The sequence below is a fragment of the Cheilinus undulatus genome, linkage group 20 (genome assembly GCF_018320785.1).
Source record: "Cheilinus undulatus linkage group 20, ASM1832078v1, whole genome shotgun sequence".
NCBI classification, from domain to species: Eukaryota; Metazoa; Chordata; class Actinopteri; order Labriformes; family Labridae; genus Cheilinus; species Cheilinus undulatus.
In genome coordinates this window covers 17,448,096-17,461,561 of record NC_054884.1, presented here as the reverse complement: position 1 = coordinate 17,461,561, position 13,466 = coordinate 17,448,096, and the positions used below count along the sequence as shown (strand labels likewise).

At 40.6% G+C, this 13,466-nt stretch overlaps 1 protein-coding gene across 2 annotated transcripts in view; it reads left to right on the top strand.

Moving 5' to 3' along the window:
• Positions 1-13,466, top strand: part of LOC121527857 (ankyrin repeat and fibronectin type-III domain-containing protein 1) — a 253,335-nt gene that overhangs the window by 102,379 nt on the left and 137,490 nt on the right. The window lies entirely within an intron of this gene.

Genomic DNA, 13,466 nt, shown 5'->3' with positions numbered 1-13,466 from the left:
GATGGGTTTTTGGCAGAACAAGGCTGATGCAGGAATGTCAGTTAAATTTATGCATGCAGAAATAAGGCACAAGTACATACAGGTATATCAACCGGTATATATGTGAATTAGAGTATAAAAACACTGAAGTCATCATAGGTGGCAAATTAAACACATTTTTTTGGATCAAAAGTAAAGATATTTCCTAAAAAACTCTAGTTAAAGAAAAAATACTTTTAACTTACTAGCTGAAGTAGAAGAAAAGGGTTCAGACTGTCCGTCTTGCAAAACAGATGTCAAACTTTTCAACTTCACTTGTTGAAGGGGTTATTTACTGTGTATTTATTTCTCTGTTCACTGTTTGGGTTCAGTAGTGTCCATTAAAAAAAAACCCATCCATCCATCCATCCATCCAATCTGTTGATCCATCTGTCAGACCACCCATGGAAGCATCCATCCATCCATCCATCCATAGAACCATCCCTCCATGGAATCATCGATTCTTTCCCCATTTGACCAGTCCATCCATCCATCGATCCATCCATCCAGTCTGTTGATCCATCTGTCAGACCACCCATGGAAGCATCCATAGAACCATCCATCCATTCATCCCCCCATCAATCCATCCATTGAACCACCCACACACTCATCCACCCATCCATCTGTCCATCCATCCAACCACCCAACCATCCTTCCATCATACAGCTGCCCATCCATCCGTCATCCATCCATCCATCCATCCGTTCATCTGTTGAGCCATCCTTTGAACCAACCACCACCCATGCATCCATCCATCCAATCTATTGATAAATCAATCTGACCATCCATCCGTCCATCCATCCATCCATCCATCCATCCATTCATTCATCCATCCATCTGTTGAACCATCCTTTGAACCAACCACCACCCATGCATCCATCCATCCAATCTATTGATAAATCAATCTGACCAGCCATCTGTCCATCCATACATACATTCATCCATCCATCTCTACCCATCTTTCCATCTGCAGAACCATCTCACCAGGGAATACTGATTAGTCAATTCTCCCATCCAACTGATCAATACACTGTCTGATCAGACTGATCAATGAATGTTTGTTTGTTCTCAAGTGTCAGCCCTGGGATTTACTGGCCACCAGTCTTGGTTTAGCCACACCCCTTGCTTAATGCCCCATCATCACCACACCAGCACCAAATGGGACAAGTAGTAGAACCATTCAACCATCCTTTGAACATCCCTCTATAATTCTTTGAAACAAATACTCAATGTACGTTTGTATTACAACCATTTTTTCATTTCCACTATTTCACTACTATTTTTTGCCACTTTGTTTTTTTCTATGATTAATCAATTACTTTTCCTGTCATAGATCATTTCTTTTGTCTCTATTGTCTGCTGATATTTTTGTTGCTCTCTCCCTTCATTTCTTTCTGTCTTTTAGTCTATTGATCCGTTCCTCACAATCCATTGTACTCTTTCTATTGCTCACTTTCTCTCTTTCTAGACTCTTTAGTCCCATCAGCATGAAAAGCAACCATGAGTCTGGTTAATTCAGGTTCCTTTGTTAGAACAAAGATTGTCTTTGTTATTGTTCCAAATACTTGCTCACTGGTGATAAACGTTTAGTCTGTGTAATCAATATTATGAAAAGTATGATTCAGATGATGGTGCCATTGTTATTTAGTCCTATTAAAATAAAGATTGACTGAATGATTAATTAAAGAGACTTAAAAAATCCACTAATGTGCAGTAGCTAAGTAGTCCACCTGTTATGTGTGTAATCGTCTGTTAAGCTGCATTGTTCTTTGGCGTCGCCATAGGAGAGATACTCTGACCATGACCTCATCACATTGGACATTGACAGATTGCCAGCAATGTGTGTGTGTGTGTTTGTGTCTGTGTGTGTATTTTTCAAGTTGTTTGAAGGGTGTGTTGAAGGCGAGGAGAGGTGGAGTGGGACAAAGGGGAAGGATGCTTGTAAACACATGATATTGAGGCTTTTGTTGTCTCCTCTTTTAGCTGCTCAGTTTTCTTATTATAAACCTCTCACACTACTTTATACACACGCAAACACACAGTCAGTGCCTATCACTTCACATGACCTGACTGACAGCAAAAATTTAGCTGATGCTTCTTTTGGTTTTAGTGTTCACACTGTTCCAGTTTAATGAAGAAATCATTTACTGCTAACAAATGTTAGAATTATTGCAGTGACTGATTAGTGGGCCTAGCTGCTTGTATATATGTTGAGGTAAAGCAATCAAAAGGCGAGTCTGAGTGCGCTGATGGTGGCCTTTTTTTCCATGGGGCCAATTAGAGGGGAGATTTCCCGACAGATTGCTGCAGCTCGTCTGTGTCTGGGGCCGTGCTTTGGTTTGATCCCATGAAATTAGCCTGAAACAATAGAGGCCGAGGCCATCCACCCTGCCTCTGCGAGCAATCTGTCAGTTCTCTGTGACTCCACTTCTTTTCTTTCACAATTTGTTTCTCCCTCTCTGCTGCCTGAACCCATTTTTCATGTTTTTATTTCTTTATATGTTTTCATTCTTATCTTATCTTATCTTATCCCTGCTGTCTTTTGATCTCTCTTTCTCTCCCTCAGACCTGGCCAGTCTAAAGTATAATCCCATCTCCTGTTGATGTTGTAGGATGTCGATAAGCACTGATATTTTTACTGAAGGTCATCAGACTAAAGCACTTTTAAAATAAACCAAACTCAGTGTATGAGCTGTTTTCCAAAGTCCTCAGGAGTTAAAAAGTCTGGATTTCCCTTTGGATTAATAAAGTTACTTCTTGTTCAAGTGGTATTTAATATTGCACTAAAATGTGAGAAATCACAAAAGATTTATCAGAAAATGAGGCCAAATCAGAGACAGATCCAGGGTGGGGACACCCTTAAAATCTGATTGGCCTCCACAGGGGTCACCTCAAATCCCAAACTGTAACTGGCTATTTGCCGTGTCTGAGTTGGGACTTGTGTAAAACAAACTATGACTGTGGTTCAACAGTATGATTGTAATGCTTTACAGGAAAACATTTTTACTTTTGTTTGAGCTCTGAGATGTGAATCTGGACCACCACGATATGGAAAAAAGCTTTCTGCCACCTGACCATTGCACCAACAGGGGCTTAATGACATTGTATTCAAATACATGTGTTAACCCCTCTTATGAGGCAATAACAGCCTTTTATGCACCATGCACCTTAGCAGTCATTGACCCCACTCTATGATTTAACGTGGCCTTCTGCTCTGTGGCTATGTTCCTGTTGTACCTGAATGCTTCCACTTCCTAATGACATGGCTTATAGTTTTCTGGGGAATATTACAGCAGGGATGAAATTTCCCAAACCGTCTTATTACAACGATGACATCCATCCCAGTACCACACTGAGCCCTCAGAATGACCCATTTTGTATCATAAATGTTTGCAAATTCAGACTGCATGGCTAGGTTCTTAATTTTATACGCCTGTGACAACAAGTCTGATTGAAACACCTGAATTCAGTGATTAACAGGTTTGGCCAAATACTTGTGTCCATATGGTGTACATCTTTTTTTAATCTTTAGAGAGTGGGCATTCTGTTTCCTTTTTTCATAGATAATAACTATTAGAAGAGACAAAGCAATCAGTCTATAACTGACTTTTTTTTCCTGACCACTCTGCTGGGTTGCTAGGCAATGCCTCATTCAACCGGCAGACAGCATGCGGGTCAAGAGGGCAGGTGGATGACTCAAATAAACAAGAAAAACACAACAGGTTCTGAAGGAGGTGAGGGCGAGACAGCAGAGAGAGGTTAGGGGAGAAATACCAGACGAGAAAGAGAGCATAGAGACGAGGGAGGATATGGAGAGGATGAAGAGAAAAGGAAAGAGGGATTTGGGTTGTGAAACCAAAGATGGGGAGGGTAAGGGTGGTCCATGTGAGATGGAGGGAGTACATTACATAACAAATCAGAGGTACTGGTGAAACTTTTCTTTTAGGTTTGATGCAATATGAGTAAAATCTCTGCAGTTTTTTACTCTTAGGGAGTTACAAGCTTCAGCAGCTGAGATGAGAGAGACTCTGCATACAACTGTTGCCTGGGTTCTCCACCAGTCAAATTTCTTTGGGAGAATGGCAAAAAGGAAGCCACTGTTGAAGAAAACACATTAAATCTCAACAACAGTTCACCAAAAGGCATGTGGGAGACTCCATGGTCAAACAGGAGAAAGCTCTTTGGTCTGATGACACCAAAACGATGCTTTTTGACCATCAAGACACTATGTTTGGAGAACACCAAACACTGCACACCAGAAACACACCAGCCTCACACTGAAGTACGGTGGTGGCAGCATCATGCTGTGGGGATGCTTTTCAGCAGCCGGGTTGCACAGCTTGTAAAGGCAGAGCGTAAGTGAATGCTGCAAAATATAGGAAAGTATCTGGTCTGCAAGAGAACTACTGCTTGGGAGAAGATTTATTTCCAGCAAGACAGTGACCCCAAGTATATCGCAAAAACTAAACAGAAATGGTTTATGGAAAGCAAGGTGAATGCTCTGGAGTGACATGCTTAAAATGTTGAGTGGGGCCTGAAAACACTTTTCACCTGATGACTCGGAGTGTTGTTGGATTCCTCAGCTTTATAGCAGGTCACATTAAGGATGCCAAGCCTTTAAAGCGGCTCTACTGACAAAAACTCACATTAACATGTAGGCTGGACAATCACTCCAACACACACAGGAACACACACCTGTGTTTACTTATGTGTTCCATACTTTCTCTACACATCTCCATATATCCTCATTATAATTCCTTCACACCTATGTATGGGCTTTCAAATTAGATGGACTTCCCCATCAAAGGAGTAATACTACATAACCACAGTCTCTCCCTCCCCTCTGCTCTCTTATCTTATTTTTCTGCCAAGGGCTTTTCTAGAAGATCAGACTAACAGCAGATACCTGCAACCATCAGGGCTTTGCAGTCACTCAGCAGTCTTGTGACACTGGAGAGCAGGCAATGGGACACGCTTGTCGCTCAGTGGCAGCCTCAGGGAGCCCTGCCTGCATCTTGACAGATATCTCTCCTCTAATTTCTCCCAAGAGATGCCGATCTGCCCCCCTTGGTGACAGATGCAAAGAGGGACACAAGAGGGACATGGTGGTGGGGAAGAAGGGGGGCTTCAGAAAGATTGTACCATAATTCAACATGATTATACACTTTGTAGTTTATCCTTCTGTCTTAGTGTAAGAATGATTTGTGACTGTGACTTGCAGTTGCACATTGATCTCAGGCTAAGTTTAGTCTCTGACAGATATTTATGCTTTGTTTAAAAGTGAAAAATACTGACTTGTTTTAAGACTACTAGCACCAGCTGGCTGGACCTCTGTTGAATTGGGTCCAACAATTTAAAGGGGGTGAGTATTTTTGCAGTCAATTATTTTACCTGGCATCTTTTTATTCGGTTGACATTAAAGAGGTTTTGTGTAATTTTATTTGGTCAAAAAAGCCAAATTATGGAGGTCACGTGACGTGATGCGGGAGAGCTGCATAATGTAAGCTCCACATTACTCCGCTACATTATTCCAGTTACAGTTTTTAAACCTGTGTTTATTTTTCATCTGGCTTGATAGATAAATAGTAAATGTCGAAATTTGTCAAAAGTTATTGGCTTGTGGAGATATAAAAAGACATCTACCCTCATATGGCGTTGAACCCCCACAAGACAAGAATGGTGAGCCCTCACCTGAAGCTGCTAGCAAGCAACTACAGCCAGACATCGGTCAGGAGATTGGGATTTTTTATGCAGCACTAGCAAAGATTTCAAGTGACTTGGAAAGCCTGGCAGAGATTCGTCGCACTACTACTTCAGTTGAGACTAAACTTTCCACCTTAACTGAAAGAATCCATGAGGTTGAGAAATAGCTTGTTGGGCTGTTTGCCTTTTTGCTGTCTGTCTCACGCTTGTGCCTGTGAACATTTAAGATAAAACACTGGTTTGGACACATTACATTGTAGTGAGTATGTGAGGTAAACGTGTTTGGCTCCATGGATGGTTTCTGGACCGACGGTTTTCCATAGGATGGACTTGGGGACAGGCAAAATATTCAAAGTGCAAGTTAATATGCACACTTTGTGTTCAGGTAATGTTTAGGGGTTTGCTGTTTATTGGTCTGGTCATCACTTTTGTATAACTGATATGTGCTTAAATGTACCTGGTTGTATTACATTTATAAGCATGCAGTCAAATGTCTAATTTAAGTTGTTTACGTCTCTCAACCTGGAATTTCAATGGGCTAGGGAATCCTATTAAGAGAAAGAAAATAATGACCAGACTTTAGAAAAATACTTATGATGTGGTGTTTTTACAAGAAACCCATATGTCTTCAGAAGATTAGGAAAATCTTTGTTGAGGATGGATTGGTCATATGTTTCACAGTGCAGGTTCTAGTAAGAGCAAAGGGGTCACTATATTAATTAACAAAAACCTCCAATTCAAATGTCTACAACAAATTAATAATAATTGGGAAGAATTATAGTTGTACTAGCTAAAATACAAGGGCAAAAACGAATATTGGCTAATATCTACGCACCACTGTGGACTTGGAAAGAAAATTACAAGCTGCAGGTGACTGTAATATTATTTTGGGGGTTGACTTTAATCTTTTGATGGACCCTATTCTCAATCACAGTAGTGCTGGGATGGTGGTGCTGGGATGGTGAGGGCTTCTAGGGCCTCCCTGACTCTGCAGAGGATTTGTAAAGATTTCGGGGTAGTAAATATTTGGAGAATTTTAAACCCACCAGGGAGAGACTACACATTTTTTTCAGCTGTGAATAAAATATATTCAAGGATAGATTTGTTCCTAATATCAAGCTCTCTAATCATTTTATTATGGTATGCTCAATTGGTAACATAATAATCTCTGATCATGCTCAGGTTAGCCTAGACCTAATGCCACAAAGTGAAAGAAGATGCTATAGGTGGTGTCTCAACTCGACAATTCTACAGGAACCAGCCAGCAAAGAATGGCTTAGGACTGAGAACAAAACTTATTAAGATATCAGTTGGTCCTCTGTTGCATCAGTGGGGGTAGCCTGGGCGGCCCTTAAGGCTGTGATAAGCGCAAAAAGCGTCAAGCACAAGAACTTCTAGAGCTAGAAAATAAAATAGAAAAGGATGTAACACAGCTTAAACAACAAATGTCAAATACTGAGCTTAGAAAACTGACACAGCTAAAATATAAATACAACAATACTCTTTCTCAAAAAGCTGAATTTGCACTCTTTAGGACAAGAGAAAGTTGAGCTCGGTGACAAGGCGGGAAAGCTTCTGGCAAGCTACATAAAACAAAGAGAATTGCACCTATTATCCCTGGAGTGAGATCCTTATCTAGTGAAGTTTTTAATTCAACCACAGATATTAACAGGGCTTTTAAAGGCTTTTACATAGATCTGTATAGCTCAGCATCAATTTCTACTGATGAGGAAATATCTTCTTTTATGGAACCCCTGGGGCTTCCTAAACTATCAGAGGATCAAAGGGAATTCCTTGATTCAGACATAAGAGTAGAGGAAATTGGGGAGGTAATTAAGACTGTGCAGTCAGGTAAGGTGCTGGGGCTGGATGGTTTCACTGCCGAAATTTTCAAGCTTTGATACGGAGCTCGCCCCACTTTTGTTAGAGGTTTATACAAAGGCTTTACAGAGAGGCACATTGCCACCAACTATGAGACAGGCTCTAATTACTTTAGTCTACAAAAAAGGCAAAGACCCTGAGGACTGTAAAAATTATCGGCCAATTTCTTTAACGCAGATAGATGTCAAAATTATTTCAAAAATTCATACTGACCAGGTTGGCTTTATTCAAGGCATCTAATTAATGTTATGTTGTCAGTATCTGAGGTATAATCCCCAGTAGCCGCTATATCTCTTGATGCCGAAAAGGCATTTGATATGGTTGAATGGCGTTGTTTGTTTAAAATTTTAGAAGTGTGTGGATTTGGTAACACCTTTATTAAGTGGATTAAAGTACATATATGACCCCGGAAGCTGCTGTTCAAACCAACAGACTTATTTTAGATTATTTCACAGTTGGAAGGGGTACAAGGCAGGGCTCGCCTCTCTCACCCCTCCTGTTTTCATTTAGCTATAGGGCTTCTGGCAGCAGCAATAAGGGAGGCAACTGACTTTCCAGGTATCCTTACTGGGGGTCAGGTGCACAAACTTATGTTATATGCTGATGACATCTTCTTGTTTGTGTCTGACCCCAGTAGATCAGTGCCTTTTCTCCTTAGGACCATTGATACTTTTTCAAAATTTTCAGACTACAGGGTAAACTGGTCCAAATCAGAAGCACTCCCTTTAACAGAATACTGTCCCTATACAGCTTTTCAGACAAGTGCTTTTCAGTGGCCTAAAAAAGGCATTGAGTACTTGAGAATTTTATTTCCCCCTCAATTAGAAGATTTGATTAAAGTTAATTTTGATCCCCTTTTAAACCAAATTAATTGTGATGTTAATAGGTGGATTACTCTTAGGTGGCTTTCACACTAGGGGTCCAGTCCTGGATCCGAGTGCACTTGAGCCCAAAGTCCGGTTTGTTTGGGTAGTGTGAATGCAAATGAACCGTGCCTGGGCACCAGGCCCAGGCCCACTTGTGGAGGTGGTGATTCAAGTGGACTCTGGCATGGTTCGGATGAGATGTGAATGCAACCGCACTTAGATACGGGACAGGGCGTCATATCAGCTTTATGACATCATCGTAAAAAATAAACCTTTCCACAGCCCGGCAGTTTGTTCACATTTTTCCTCAATAAAGGGCGTAAATCATCAGAATCCAGCTAATAAATGGTCTGTTGTGACTCACCTTACAGATGAATACAAGTTGGACTCAGTGAGAGGAGGTGCAAAGGCAATAAAAGTCTTCTGTCACCTCAAAAACCACTGTTTCTGCGCAGTGCGAGCCCATTTAATCCTCTGAGTTGTAATAGATGTGCAGATATGAAGAGCGAAGTTGCTGGCATCTTAAAAGTGATTTTAATAATCCATGGCTGCAGGATGGACTTTTTGCCTGGTCAAAACAAAAATAATCTTCGCTCAGGTCATGACCCCAGTGGTTGCCATGGTAGCTTCTTCTTCTTTCTCCTCCTTTGTGAGGTTGTAAACCAGCTATGTGCATACCGCCACCTGCTGTTTCAGGCTGAGTAAATACACAAGTGCGCCCTGGCACAGTTCGATGTTGCTAGTGTGAAAGCAAGCGGGGGGGGGGGGGTTGCACTGAATTAAAACAACTGGGCCTAATGTGACAGCACCCTCACCCTAACTTTGTCAATGAGGCAGACAGCCCTCCTAAAATTAATCTGTTTAGATAAAAATAATGGACAAAAGTCACTGCGCAAACATGATTTATACAACATATTGTTGTATGTCTTTTTTAACCAAGCAGCATTTTTTGGAAAAAAATCTGATTGAATCTCTTAAAGCCTGATTCCTCAAATAACAGCCAGGAAATACTCATTTTTTGGAACTGAGATGTCTATTTAACCTTCTTCCAAAATACAGAAAAGTTGCCATCAATTTTCGAATATATATTTTTTGTATTACGATTGATACATTAGATATTTTTGGCAGCTGATAATCCACTGGAGGGCAGTGAATCATTTATCTGAATGTATTATAAAGGTTTTTGTAATTGATCATGCTGATTAGATAGGGGTCTCCTAAAAGTTCGTATCAAATATGATACTAAGGTGTTAAGGCTCATATATGCTCTACGCATGTATGAAAATAGATCTGTGTGTTTTACATGTTACTGTCATTGCCCTCATACTTCATGCATGTTGTTTTGGTGTAGACGTTAAAAAATGAATCTACTAGAGGTTGCTGTCTCTCACAGAGCTACTTTGGTGCCCCATCCTTCCCACTGACTGAAGAAAGCACAAACCATCCTCTGCTCATCTGTGCTCTCGCAGCTAACATCATTGATATGTTTGTATTTTCTAACAACTCACTCAATATTTGGTGATATTCCCTCAGAAAACTGTTAAGTTCTGCCTTTTTTCAGAAGATTCTTTTTTGTGTTTTGCTACTTTGGGTTGAACTTTTGGCTTCATTGCTTAATGCTACCCCCAAAACAGACAGAAAAGAGACAAAATGAATGCAGAGTAAGGGCAGAAAGGTCTGTCTGTATGCATTTCAAATGTAAGCATAAATGAGTCTTCAATGTGCAAAGGCTGTAGGGCCTCACTACACCATCACTTGTTGCCTTGAATTGGGTGGTAATTTCAACCTAACCAGTGTCCCACAAGGTTTATGTGTAGAAGAATGTCACAGTTTCCTTTAAAAGCATATTTATGGCAAAATAAAGGAGAAAAGCTGTTAAAAAGGTGCCACTTGCCTTTTAGCTCAGTTCAAAACATGCCACAACTTGTGCTCATCTCATCACTCTATATGAATGTATGCCATGGAAAACATTGGAATAGAAGTCTGAAGAGTTTCCCATTGTTATTGATTGTTGTGACCTGTTGAATAATCTGGTAGATATTGGCCTATTTATCAAGGTTGGCATTTTACTTTATTCATACGCTTCCTGTTAAGATTTTCAAAGCCCATCCTGGCTATAATGGATGGAATCAGTTTAATGTACTGAACCATTGTATCAAAATTTTCAGACATAAATGTGTGACATGAGTAGAGGATGCAAGACAGGGAAAGTGTTGAATTTCCAAATTAAAATCACAGTTCCCTGCCACTTGTCAAAGGCACCCAAGGGATATTTCTTGTTGCATGAAATGACAATTGAACAGGATGTAACACCAATCTGAACAAAAAGAATAGCTGAAGACGCTTTAGCCCCCGTGTGCTCTAATTTGCTGGCTGACTGCAGAAAGACAACACTGTCTCTTTAATGTGGGGAGGGTCAAAGGTCTCTGTATTGCATTTGTAAGGTCAGCGGTTGAGGTCACGCTCAGCTCTGGGCCTTCCTGCTGCAGACAGCTGGGTCATGCCACCTACATAGAGTCCAATTATCCCTGGCAGCTAATAACATGTTCAGCTCGTTCCATCACACGGAGCACAAAATTCCCAGTTATTCAGTGAACGGGCTTCCATGTGCGTGCTCACTTCTCTTTAAACACACACATGTAGACACACCAACCTGTGCTGAGTCTTTAGGATGTACTGACATCTCACAAAGGAAGCAGACAAAACAAACCAGATTAAATAGGACCATTCAAAGGTAAACAGGAGACTTCAGAACATTACCATCAGCTCCCTTAGTACAAAGAGGAAAACTCAAGTGAACAAATAAACTTAAATGTGCTTTTTTTGCTTGAAGAACCTTGATTGGTAAACTTTAATCTGTAATATATTTTGTCATGAAGTTGTCATAGGGTTTGTTGATGCATATCCATTTGTAGGGCATCCAACCGTGTTAGCAGCTCCGTAAGTCATTTGACCAAATCCTGAATGTGGCTTATGCTGTGTATATTTCTGGGCAAATTGTGCAGAATTGTAGCATTTCAGCTTGCCAAAATGTTTAATATTATTTGATACTTTTTCATACCATGTTTTAAAAGAATAATCAGTTATTCGAAATGTCTGCCTGTCTGTACGCTTTGGAGAAAAGCGATTAAGTACTACGGCAGCTCATAAATCTCACCTGTTGAGACGGCGGAGCTAAAGTTTAGCTAATATGCTAATGCTAAATGCAGCATAAACAGACCCAAACATAAACACTCAGAGAAGTCTTCAGTTATCACCGTAACAACAGCCCCTTTATTCACAGGGTTTACAACCATAACATGTTGTTGGAAGTGATCTGAGCCCACTGATGTGATATTAAACAGAGAGGACTTCACTGAGCAGGAGATCAGCTGTTCTCCAGTCAATTAATTCAAGAATGAAAACAATCAAGAACGGTCAGATACACAGAGAAAGGGAATAACCATGTTTTTACGACGTGTAGACTGAACACTCACATTAACAGGAATTATGAAAAGAAATAAAATGTGTAGAAAGCTGTTTTAATTTGACTGTTTTCAATATTATTTTAACCCCTTGTTCTCCTGTACTAGCAGACACACAGAGCTCTGTCTATCCAAATCTCCTTGTGACTTTAAATACGTTTTCATTTGTGCTTCTTTGGAAAATTTAATATTTAGTTTGTACCGTTATTGGGATTAATAATGCAAAGGAAGATACAAATACAGAAGGATGAACTTGTACCAGTAAAAACTCATTTTAATATTTATCTCCCAATTTAACGTCAAAATAAGACACCTGGGTGTGATGAACACTTTCTTAAACATAATTTCAGAATGTTAGCTGAGGAGGCCTGGCATTTAGTCTGTTTTATAAATAAGATCAAATAAACTTAGATTATTATGAAACTATCATGTTTTCCCCTTTTTTGCTAATTTTTGTTAAAGCAAAAATCAGAAAAATCAGATCGGATCAGACCGAATTGCTCTGTATTTTAATGAGTCGAGCTTTGCAGGATGCATGTCAACAGGAGAATCATTTCTGAACTTCAGTCTGAGCAGACACATAAGGAGCAAAATCAGCTGCACTGTTCTATCCACATGTAAGGAAAAAAACACATAATGCAAGAGAGACAGAGAGAGAAGATATTTTGAGGTGTATCCTGGCTGTCTGGCTCTGCCTAATGCCCTCTTCAGTGAGGTGGAATGGCACATAAGCTCCCATTAATACAGGAATGAGTTGAATTTAGCTCCGTCTGCCTGCACGGCTGGCCTGGCCAGCCCCCCTGGCTTTCCATGAAGTGTGGGGTGCAACACTTACTGAAAAGCTCTGCGCTGTGCTCCGGCATGCCACACCCTCCCGACACCCCAGCGCTCTCCTTTGTTCTCTAACTATAGCCGCAGCCGTGCCAAGGCCCTCCGACTTAAATATTCCACTATAAAACAAGTGATAATGAACATGAAAAGCACCGAGTGCTGGTAGTTGACTGAGCCGCTAAGCACATGCAGCCATGTGCACACACGCATACGCAATCTGTGTTACATGCATGTGCATGAGCAGATTAACATTAAAGGTAGACGAGCACTCTGATGCATCACAGGTGCACAGGTAGGTAATACGCACACAGTGTTAAGGCACTTTGCAATCTTTGTGTTATATGGAAAAGGAAAGTGTAGAGAGAGGGGATGAGAGGTGTAGAGACCTGGGAGTGGAAAATGATTGATCTGTTTTAAGGGTCCTATAAATCCACCAGCTGATGTGGGTATAAATGGGAGTGCGCATGTCTTTCCTACCTGGCAACCCATCTAAGCATCACAACAGGGATATTTATACTGTCCATCCTACCGTAAGACCTTGACAAACCCCTCACATGTCTGGAATGAACATGGAAATTAGCATACATCTTTTCCTGACATATGTTCCATGATTGTGGCGCTCTGTGAATTGTTATGAAGCCTGTTTGTTTATGCAATCAATGTGCTGAATCATGAATGTTTCTATTATTGTCTGTGTGGAGGA